The following is a 9,015-nucleotide window of genomic DNA, read 5'->3' as shown; positions in this document are numbered from 1 at the left end:
AGAGCTTTCAAAATTGAAAACTGGCAGCAGTGGGATTCGAACCCACGCCTCCAAAGAGACTGGAGCCTTAATCCAGCGCCTTAGACCGCTCGGCCATGCTACCATGACAAAGTGGATAATTTTGGATCAAAATGTCCAAGAGATTTCATAAAGAACATTTCTCCTGGCAAGAAATCCTTTTCCAGAATTTGATTTAAAAAGAAGAATTGTTGCTGCATTCGAGCTGAATATTTAATGATGGCAGCAGAAGGCTGAAAATGCATTCCTCCAGTTAGAAAGGAAGCAAACGCAAGTGAGTTCAACAGTATTACCGCACTACTGCTTTTTCAGATGTTTCTAGGCTATTGAAGGCTTTGAAGTGCAAGATCGTGGAGTGCGCCTAATGTCTACTTAGCTAGCGCATCAGGGTAGCTTAATCTGTGCCATAACATCTTGGGAATATCATCAAAAGCCTTTTCTTATACAGTTTGTTCGGTTTCAGAAAAGGCCAAAAAGTCCATTTCTGAGCATCATCAAAAGCAAGTTCTTCTGACCACTAAAATGTTCAGAAAGCAACTTGAGAGCTTTCAAAATTGAAAACTGGCAGCAGTGGGATTTGAACCCACGCCTCCAAAGAGACTGGAGCCTTAATCCAGCGCCTTAGACCGCTCGGCCATGCTACCATGAAAAAGTGGATAATGTGGGATCAAAATGTCCAAGAGATTTCATAAAGAACATTTCTCCTGGCAAGAAATCCTTTTCCAGAATTTGATTTAAAAAGAAGAATTGTTGCTGCATTCGAGCTGAATATTTAATGATGGCAGCAGAAGGCTGAAAATGCATTCCTCCAGTTAGAAAGGAAGCAAACGCAAGTGAGTTCAACAGTATTACCGCACTACTGCTTTTTCAGATGTTTCTAGGCTATTGAAGGCTTTGAAGTGCAAGATCGTGGAGTGCGCCTAATGTCTACTTAGCTAGCGCATCGGGGTAGCTTAATCTGTGCCATAACATCTTGGGAATATCATCAAAAGCCTTTTCTTATAGAGTTTGTTCGGTTTCAGAAAAGGCCAAAAAGTCCATTTCTGAGCATCCTCAAAAGCAAGTTCTTCTGACCACTAAAATGTTCAGAAAGCAACTTGAGAGCTTTCAAAATTGAAAACTGGCAGCAGTGGGATTCGAACCCACGCCTCCAAAGAGACTGGAGCCTTAATCCAGCGCCTTAGACCGCTCGGCCATGCTACCATGAAAAAGTGGATAGTTTTGGATCAAAATGTCCAAGAGATTTCATAAAGAACATTTCTCCTGGCAAGAAATCCTTTTCCAGAATTTGATTTAAAAAGTAGAATTGTTGCTGCATTCGAGCTGAATATTTAATGATGGCAGCAGAAGGCTGAAAATGCATTCCTCCAGTTAGAAAGGAAGCAAACGCAAGTGAGTTCAACAGTATTACCGCACTACTGCTTTTTCAGATGTTTCTAGGCTATTGAAGGCTTTGAAGTGCAAGATCGTGGAGTGCGCCTAATGTCTACTTAGCTAGCGCATCAGGGTAGCTTAATCTGTGCCATAACATCTTGGGAATATCATCAAAAGCCTTTTCTTATACAGTTTGTTCGGTTTCAGAAAAGGCCAAAAAGTCCATTTCTGAGCATCATCAAAAGCAAGTTCTTCTGACCACTAAAATGTTCAGAAAGCAACTTGAGAGCTTTCAAAATTGAAAACTGGCAGCAGTGGGATTTGAACCCACGCCTCCAAAGAGACTGGAGCCTTAATCCAGCGCCTTAGACCGCTCGGCCATGCTACCATGAAAAAGTGGATAATGTGGGATCAAAATGTCCAAGAGATTTCATAAAGAACATTTCTCCTGGCAAGAAATCCTTTTCCAGAATTTGATTTAAAAAGAAGAATTGTTGCTGCATTCGAGCTGAATATTTAATGATGGCAGCAGAAGGCTGAAAATGCATTCCTCCAGTTAGAAAGGAAGCAAACGCAAGTGAGTTCAACAGTATTACCACACTACTGCTTTTTCAGATGTTTCTAGGCTATTGAAGGCTTTGAAGTGCAAGATCGTGGAGTGCGCCTAATGTCTACTTAGCTAGCGCATCAGGGTAGCTTAATCTGTGCCATAACATCTTGGGAATATCATCAAAAGCCTTTTCTTATAGAGTTTGTTCGGTTTCAGAAAAGGCCAAAAAGTCCGTTTCTGAGCATCATCAAAAGCAAGTTCTTCTGACCACTAAAATGTTCAGAAAGCAACTTGAGAGCTTTCAAAATTGAAAACTGGCAGCAGTGGGATTCGAACCCACGCCTCCAAAGAGACTGGAGCCTTAATCCAGCGCATTAGACCGCTCGGCCATGCTACCATGAAAAAGTGGATAATTTTGGATCAAAATGTCCAAGAGATTTCATAAAGAACATTTCTCCTGGCAAGAAATCCTTTTCCAGAATTTGATTTAAAAAGAAGAATTGTTGCTGCATTCGAGCTGAATATTTAATGATGGCAGCAGAAGGCTGAAAATGCATTCCTCCAGTTAGAAAGGAAGCAAACGCAAGTGAGTTCAACAGTATTACCGCACTACTGCTTTTTCAGATGTTTCTAGGCTATTGAAGGCTTTGAAGTGCAAGATCGTGGAGTGCGCCTAATGTCTACTTAGCTAGCGCATCAGGGTAGCTTAATCTGTGCCATAACATCTTGGGAATATCATCAAAAGCCTTTTCTTATAGAGTTTGTTCGGTTTCAGAAAAGGCCAAAAAGTCCATTTCTGAGCATCATCAAAAGCAAGTTCTTCTGACCACTAAAATGTTCAGAAAGCAACTTGAGAGCTTTCAAAATTGAAAACTGGCAGCAGTGGTATTCGAACCCATGCCTCCAAAGAGACTGGAGCCTTAATCCAGCGCCTTAGACAGCTCGGCCATGCTACCATGAAAGAGTGGATAATTTGGGATCAAAATGTCCAAGAGATTTCATAAATAACATTTCTCCTGGCAAGAAATCCTTTTCCAGAATGTGATTTAAAAAGAAGAATTGTTGCTGCATTCGAGCTGAATATTTAATGATGGCAGCAGAAGGCTGAAAATGCATTCCTCCAGTTAGAAAGGAAGCAAACGCAAGTGAGTTCAACAGTATTACCGCACTACTGCTTTTTCAGATGTTTCTAGGCTATTGAAGGCTTTGAAGTGCAAGATCGTGGAGTGCGCCTAATGTCTACTTAGCTAGCGCATCGGGGTAGCTTAATCTGTGCCATAACATCTTGGGAATATCATCAAAAGCCTTTTCTTATAGAGTTTGTTCGGTTTCAGAAAAGGCCAAAAAGTCCATTTCTGAGCATCATCAAAAGCAAGTTCTTCTGACCACTAAAATGTTCAGAAAGCAACTTGAGAGCTTTCAAAATTGAAAACTGGCAGCAGTGCGATTCAAACCCACGCCTCCAAAGAGACTGGAGCCTTAATCCAGCGCCTTAGACCGCTCGGCCATGCTACCATGAAAAAGTGGATAATTTGGGATCAAAATGTCCAAGAGATTTCATAAAGAACATTTCTCCTGGCAAGAAATCCTTTTCCAGAATTTGATTTAAAAAGAAGAATTGTTGCTGCATTCGAGCTGAATATTTAATGATGGCAGCAGAAGGCTGAAAATGCATTCCTCCAGTTAGAAAGGAAGCAAACGCAAGTGAGTTCAACAGTATTACCGCACTACTGCTTTTTCAGATGTTTCTAGGCTATTGAAGGCTTTGAAGTGCAAGATCGTGGAGTGCGCCTAATGTCTACTTAGCTAGCGCATCGGGGTAGCTTAATCTGTGCCATAACATCTTGGGAATATCATCAAAAGCCTTTTCTTATAGAGTTTGTTCGGTTTCAGAAAAGGCCAAAAAGCCCATTTCTGAGCATCCTCAAAAGCAAGTTCTTCTGACCACTAAAATGTTCAGAAAGCAACTTGAGAGCTTTCAAAATTGAAAACTGGCAGCAGTGGGATTCAAACCCACGCCTCCAAAGAGACTGGAGCCTTAATCCAGCGCCTTAGACCGCTCGGCCATGCTACCATGAAAAAGTGGATAATTTGGGATCAAAATGTCCAAGAGATTTCATAAAGAACATTTCTCCTGGCAAGAAATCCTTTTCCAGAATTTGATTTAAAAAGAAGAATTGTTGCTGCATTCGAGCTGAATATTTAATGATGGCAGCAGAAGGCTGAAAATGCATTCCTCCAGTTAGAAAGGAAGCAAACGCAAGTGAGTTCAACAGTATTACCGCACTACTGCTTTTTCAGATGTTTCTAGGCTATTGAAGGCTTTGAAGTGCGAGATCGTGGAGTGCGCCTAATGTCTACTTAGCTAGCGCATCAGGGTAGCTTAATCTGTGCCATAACATCTTGGGAATATCATCAAAAGCCTTTTCTTATAGAGTTTGTTCGGTTTCAGAAAAGGCCAAAAAGGCCATTTCTGAGCATCATCAAAAGCAAGTTCTTCTGACCACTAAAATGTTCAGAAAGCAACTTGAGAGCTTTCAAAATTGAAAACTGGCAGCAGTGGGATTCGAACCCACGCCTCCAAAGAGACTGGAGCCTTAATCCAGCGCATTAGACCGCTCGGCCATGCTACCATGAAAAAGTGGATAATTTTGGATCAAAATGTCCAAGAGATTTCATAAAGAACATTTCTCCTGGCAAGAAATCCTTTTCCAGAATTTGATTTAAAAAGAAGAATTGTTGCTGCATTCGAGCTGAATATTTAATGATGGCAGCAGAAGGCTGAAAATGCATTCCTCCAGTTAGAAAGGAAGCAAACGCAAGTGAGTTCAACAGTATTACCACACTACTGCTTTTTCAGATGTTTCTAGGCTATTGAAGGCTTTGAAGTGCAAGATCGTGGAGTGCGCCTAATGTCTACTTAGCTAGCGCATCGGGGTAGCTTAATCTGTGCCATAACATCTTGGGAATATCATCAAAAGCCTTTTCTTATAGAGTTTGTTCGGTTTCAGAAAAGGCCAAAAAGTCCGTTTCTGAGCATCATCAAAAGCAAGTTCTTCTGACCACTAAAATGTTCAGAAAGCAACTTGAGAGCTTTCAAAATTGAAAACTGGCAGCAGTGGGATTCGAACCCACGCCTCCAAAGAGACTGGAGCCTTAATCCAGCGCATTAGACCGCTCGGCCATGCTACCATGAAAAAGTGGATAATTTTGGATCAAAATGTCCAAGAGATTTCATAAAGAACATTTCTCCTGGCAAGAAATCCTTTTCCAGAATTTGATTTAAAAAGAAGAATTGTTGCTGCATTCGAGCTGAATATTTAATGATGGCAGCAGAAGGCTGAAAATGCATTCCTCCAGTTAGAAAGGAAGCAAACGCAAGTGAGTTCAACAGTATTACCGCACTACTGCTTTTTCAGATGTTTCTAGGCTATTGAAGGCTTTGAAGTGCAAGATCGTGGAGTGCGCCTAATGTCTACTTAGCTAGCGCATCGGGGTAGCTTAATCTGTGCCATAACATCTTGGGAATATCATCAAAAGAATTTTCTTATAGAGTTTGTTCGGTTTCAGAAAAGGCCAAAAAGTCAATTTCTGAGCATCATCAAAAGCAAGTTCTTCTGACCACTAAAATGTTCAGAAAGCAACTTGAGAGCTTTCAAAATTGAAAACTGGCAGCAGTGCGATTCGAACCCACGCCTCCAAAGAGACTGGAGCCTTAATCCAGCGCCTTAGACCGCTCGGCCATGCTACCATGAAAAAGTGGATAATTTGGGATCAAAATGTCCAAGAGATTTCATGAAGAACATTTCTCCTGGCAAGAAATCCTTTTCCAGAATTTGATTTAAAAAGAATTGTTGCTGCATTCGAGCTGAATATTTAATGATGGCAGCAGAAGGCTGAAAATGCATTCCTCCAGTTAGAAAGGAAGCAAACGCAAGTGAGTTCAACAGTATTACCACACTACTGCTTTTTCAGATGTTTCTAGGCTATTGAAGGCTTTGAAGTGCAAGATCGTGGAGTGCGCCTAATGTCTACTTAGCTAGCGCATCAGGGTAGCTTAATCTGTGCCATAACATCTTGGGAATATCATCAAAAGCCTTTTCTTATAGAGTTTGTTCGGTTTCAGAAAAGGCCAAAAAGTCCATTTCTGAGCATCTTCAAAAGCAAGTTCTTCTGACCACTAAAATGTTCAGAAAGCAACTTGAGAGCTTTCAAAATTGAAAACTGGCAGCAGTGGGATTCGAACCCACGCCTCCAAAGAGACTGGAGCCTTAATCCAGCGCCTTAGACCGCTCGGCCATGCTACCATGAAAAAGTGGATAATTTTGGATCAAAATGTCCAAGAGATTTCATAAAGAACATTTCTCCTGGCAAGAAATCCTTTTCCAGAATTTGATTTAAAAAGAAGAATTGTTGCTGCATTCGAGCTGAATATTTAATGATGGCAGCAGAAGGCTGAAAATGCATTCCTCCAGTTAGAAAGGAAGCAAACGCAAGTGAGTTCAACAGTATTACCGCACTACTGCTTTTTCAGATGTTTCTAGGCTATTGAAGGCTTTGAAGTGCAAGATCGTGGAGTGCGCCTAATGTCTACTTAGCTAGCGCATCGGGGTAGCTTAATCTGTGCCATAACATCTTGGGAATATCATCAAAAGCCTTTTCTTATAGAGTTTGTTCGGTTTCAGAAAAGGCCAAAAAGTCCGTTTCTGAGCATCATCAAAAGCAAGTTCTTCTGACCACTAAAATGTTCAGAAAGCAACTTGAGAGCTTTCAAAATTGAAAACTGGCAGCAGTGGGATTCGAACCCACGCCTCCAAAGAGACTGGAGCCTTAATCCAGCGCATTAGACCGCTCGGCCATGCTACCATGAAAAAGTGGATAATTTTGGATCAAAATGTCCAAGAGATTTCATAAAGAACATTTCTCCTGGCAAGAAATCCTTTTCCAGAATTTGATTTAAAAAGAAGAATTGTTGCTGCATTCGAGCTGAATATTTAATGATGGCAGCAGAAGGCTGAAAATGCATTCCTCCAGTTAGAAAGGAAGCAAACGCAAGTGAGTTCAACAGTATTACCGCACTACTGCTTTTTCAGATGTTTCTAGGCTATTGAAGGCTTTGAAGTGCGAGATCGTGGAGTGCGCCTAATGTCTACTTAGCTAGCGCATCAGGGTAGCTTAATCTGTGCCATAACATCTTGGGAATATCATCAAAAGCCTTTTCTTATAGAGTTTGTTCGGTTTCAGAAAAGGCCAAAAAGGCCATTTCTGAGCATCATCAAAAGCAAGTTCTTCTGACCACTAAAATGTTCAGAAAGCAACTTGAGAGCTTTCAAAATTGAAAACTGGCAGCAGTGGGATTCGAACCCACGCCTCCAAAGAGACTGGAGCCTTAATCCAGCGCATTAGACCGCTCGGCCATGCTACCATGAAAAAGTGGATAATTTTGGATCAAAATGTCCAAGAGATTTCATAAAGAACATTTCTCCTGGCAAGAAATCCTTTTCCAGAATTTGATTTAAAAAGAAGAATTGTTGCTGCATTCGAGCTGAATATTTAATGATGGCAGCAGAAGGCTGAAAATGCATTCCTCCAGTTAGAAAGGAAGCAAACGCAAGTGAGTTCAACAGTATTACCACACTACTGCTTTTTCAGATGTTTCTAGGCTATTGAAGGCTTTGAAGTGCAAGATCGTGGAGTGCGCCTAATGTCTACTTAGCTAGCGCATCGGGGTAGCTTAATCTGTGCCATAACATCTTGGGAATATCATCAAAAGCCTTTTCTTATAGAGTTTGTTCGGTTTCAGAAAAGGCCAAAAAGTCCGTTTCTGAGCATCATCAAAAGCAAGTTCTTCTGACCACTAAAATGTTCAGAAAGCAACTTGAGAGCTTTCAAAATTGAAAACTGGCAGCAGTGGGATTCGAACCCACGCCTCCAAAGAGACTGGAGCCTTAATCCAGCGCATTAGACCGCTCGGCCATGCTACCATGAAAAAGTGGATAATTTTGGATCAAAATGTCCAAGAGATTTCATAAAGAACATTTCTCCTGGCAAGAAATCCTTTTCCAGAATTTGATTTAAAAAGAAGAATTGTTGCTGCATTCGAGCTGAATATTTAATGATGGCAGCAGAAGGCTGAAAATGCATTCCTCCAGTTAGAAAGGAAGCAAACGCAAGTGAGTTCAACAGTATTACCGCACTACTGCTTTTTCAGATGTTTCTAGGCTATTGAAGGCTTTGAAGTGCAAGATCGTGGAGTGCGCCTAATGTCTACTTAGCTAGCGCATCGGGGTAGCTTAATCTGTGCCATAACATCTTGGGAATATCATCAAAAGAATTTTCTTATAGAGTTTGTTCGGTTTCAGAAAAGGCCAAAAAGTCAATTTCTGAGCATCATCAAAAGCAAGTTCTTCTGACCACTAAAATGTTCAGAAAGCAACTTGAGAGCTTTCAAAATTGAAAACTGGCAGCAGTGCGATTCGAACCCACGCCTCCAAAGAGACTGGAGCCTTAATCCAGCGCCTTAGACCGCTCGGCCATGCTACCATGAAAAAGTGGATAATTTGGGATCAAAATGTCCAAGAGATTTCATGAAGAACATTTCTCCTGGCAAGAAATCCTTTTCCAGAATTTGATTTAAAAAGAATTGTTGCTGCATTCGAGCTGAATATTTAATGATGGCAGCAGAAGGCTGAAAATGCATTCCTCCAGTTAGAAAGGAAGCAAACGCAAGTGAGTTCAACAGTATTACCACACTACTGCTTTTTCAGATGTTTCTAGGCTATTGAAGGCTTTGAAGTGCAAGATCGTGGAGTGCGCCTAATGTCTACTTAGCTAGCGCATCGGGGTAGCTTAATCTGTGCCATAACATCTTGGGAATATCATCAAAAGCCTTTTCTTATAGAGTTTGTTCGGTTTCAGAAAAGGCCAAAAAGTCCATTTCTGAGCATCTTCAAAAGCAAGTTCTTCTGACCACTAAAATGTTCAGAAAGCAACTTGAGAGCTTTCAAAATTGAAAACTGGCAGCAGTGGGATTCGAACCCATGCCTCCAAAGAGACTGGAGCCTTAATCCAGC

This window comes from Eleutherodactylus coqui, chromosome 13 (assembly GCF_035609145.1).
Source record: "Eleutherodactylus coqui strain aEleCoq1 chromosome 13, aEleCoq1.hap1, whole genome shotgun sequence".
Lineage (NCBI taxonomy): Eukaryota > Metazoa > Chordata > Amphibia > Anura > Eleutherodactylidae > Eleutherodactylus > Eleutherodactylus coqui.
This window is presented reverse-complemented; position numbering follows the sequence as displayed.